At 40.2% G+C, this 2,848-nt stretch overlaps 1 pseudogene; it reads left to right on the plus strand.

The window, feature by feature from the left end:
- Window positions 1-1,076: 1,076 nt before the first annotated feature.
- On the plus strand, window positions 1,077-2,035 carry LOC125124184 (olfactory receptor 2T11-like; annotated as a pseudogene).
- The last annotated feature ends 813 nt before the right edge of the window (window positions 2,036-2,848 follow it).

A 2,848-nucleotide genomic window follows, 5' to 3' on the forward strand; every position in this document is an offset into this window, starting at 1 on the left:
TATTTCAATTTAGCACATTTTATGGAACATATTTAAGTGTATTTTAATGGAATTCTGCTAAAATGCATCATCTTAAAAAGCAAAAAATATATTTGATGGACTGTATATGTTTATTAATCATTTAAATATTCAACAAAAATTACCATGTGTTAGAATTTATATTTTGGAAATGCAGAGTAAACAAAATAGGCAAATATTCTTGCTCATATTGTCCTGTGGGCAGGAAAGACACGAAATAAAATGAATATTTATGACAGGTAATACTAAGGAATATGAAAATATAAATGTATCAAGTCCTACAGGAATAGATGTTTTGATAAGTTGGATTTTGATAAAAGACCTGAAAGTCATGAGAGGATGACCCCCATACAGATGTGTGAAAGAGACCCAGGCCTGGGTTACTGAGGAAACATGGTCTCCAATAGAGTCGGGGAAAGGAGGCCATGAGAGCTGCAGAACCAGAGAAAGTGTATTGGAAGGGGAAGGAAATGACTTCAGAGGGTGAAAGTGTCAGAGTAAGCTGGGCCTTGAAGAGAGATATGAAGGGGCACCTCAGAGATTTCAGCTTAAAATGACCTGGTCTGATGCAGGTTTCTCAAGATCACACTGCTCTGCTGAGATCAGACTAAAAGCACACAGAAAAGAGTAAGTAGATAGTGGCAAGCTCCTGGAAAAACCAAGGACAATGAGAGAGCTTAAGCATTTTATTTGTGATTCTCTAACAAATTTTTCTCACACTTCATGATATTGTGATGTATAACAAGAAATATATATAATATTGCAATTAGCAATATATTGCAGCATTAACATGAACACAATTCAAAAAAAGGTTATAAACCATGAAGAAGAATTATATCTATTGGTACTGATTTATGGGGTATCTCTATTTTTTTCATTCAGAGTTATGATTATGACTTGGAAAATTTTATCTAAACCAGTAGCCCCTGAGGTCTGAGATTCACTATCTTCATTGTGAATTTTTCGCATATAGGAGGTGTTTTCTCTATCTGTCTTTTTCTTTTTCTTCTTTTCCCTGATGTTTGTGATTTCCTGCTCTCCTGGTGCTATCATAGAAAATGCCAGTGAAGAATAGAAATGCATCCTCTGACTTTATCCTCCTGGGTCTTCTGGTAAACAATAAAGGTACAGGGGTTGTCTTTACAGGTATTTTTGCTATTTTTGTGGTGGCTGTAACTGCAAATTTGGTCATGATATTCTTGGTCAAAGTGGATTCTCACCTCCACACTCCCATGTACTTTCTGCTCAGCCAGCTGTCCTTCATGGACACCCTTTTCATTTGCACCACTGTCCCAAAGCTCCTGGTGGACATGGTTTCTAAAGAGAAGACCATTTCCTTTGTAGCCTGTGGCATCCAGATCTTTCTCTACTTGACCATGATTGGCTCAGAGTTCTTCCTATTGAGCCTCATGGCCTATGACCGCTACATGGCCGTCTGCAACCCACTTAGATACCCAGTCCTGATGAACCGCAGAGTGTGTCTTCTTCTGGCTGCCAGTGCCTGGTTTGGTGGATCCGTGGAGGGCTTTCTGCTCACCCCTGTCATCATGACTTTCCCCTACTGTGGTTCCCGAAGTATCAACCATTTCTTCTGTGAGATCCCTGCAGTTCTCAGATTAGCCTGTGCTGACACATCCTTGTATGAAACCTTGATGTACAGCTGCTGTGTACTCATGCTGCTCATCCCTATCTATTATCTCAACCTCCTACACCCTCATCTTGTTAACCGTCCACCGCATGAGCTCAGCTGAGGGCCGGAAAAAGGCCTTTACCACTTGTTCTTCACACTTGACTGTGGTCAGCATTTTTTATGGGGCTGCCTTCTACACCTATGTGCTGCCCCAGTCATTTCACACTCCCTGAGCAGGACAAGGTGGTATCAGCTTTCTATACCATGGTCACACCCATGCTCAATCCTCTCATCTACAGCCTCAGAAACAAGGATGTCCTGGGGGCATTTAAAAAGATATTTACACAATGCTTATCAACTCAGAAAGTATCAACAAGTGATGCTTAGAGATTCAATAAGCTGGGAAGAGGCTTTCCAAATAACATCCTCTGTGTGTCCTATTTCACAGGAGATGATCTGGTCAGCTGTCAGAGAGTATTTATAGTTGGCAATTAGGAGGATTTACTTTGACTTGTTTCTTCCTCCCAGATGAAGGGAATCCAAAATTTTTTCAGTAGTTATTGAGTAAGTTAAATGATTTCTCTTATCTTAGTTCTTATCACTTGGGAAATAAGGTGGGAAAAAAGATCAGATAGTAGAGTTCAATGAAACTCTCCTTAGGTCCCATTTACATTTGCCTCATGATGAGGCACACCAAAAAACCTAAATGTACAAAATTTTGTGCCAAAGTTTCTGTTTGAGGATCAATAAGAAGAAAATACCAATTCACAAATGAGTACTATAAATCACAATTTTTGTGTTCCCATCGTGGCTCAGTGGTTAATGAATCCAACTAGGAACCATGCGGTTGCAGGTTTGCTCCCTGGCCTTGCTCAGTGAGTTAAGGATCTGGTGTTGTCATGAGCTGTGGTGTAGGTTGCAGATGCGGCTCAGATCCCACGTTGGTGTGGCTGTGGCATAGGCCGGTGGCTACAGATCCAATTCGACCCCTAGCATGGGATCCTCCATATGCCACAGGTGTGGCCCTAGAAAAGACAAAAAAAATGAAAAACAAAATTTTAATCCTGTTTTTAATTATTGGATTAGCAACAGTGGGTTATAAACTCTATGATCAACTTCATAGATCTTGTCCTGAAACTAGTGACTTAAAAATACTGGGCATGATGAAGAGCAGATGAATTGAGCTAAACTGAGTGTGAG

This window comes from Phacochoerus africanus, chromosome 4 (genome assembly GCF_016906955.1).
Source record: "Phacochoerus africanus isolate WHEZ1 chromosome 4, ROS_Pafr_v1, whole genome shotgun sequence".
NCBI lineage: Eukaryota > Metazoa > Chordata > Mammalia > Artiodactyla > Suidae > Phacochoerus > Phacochoerus africanus.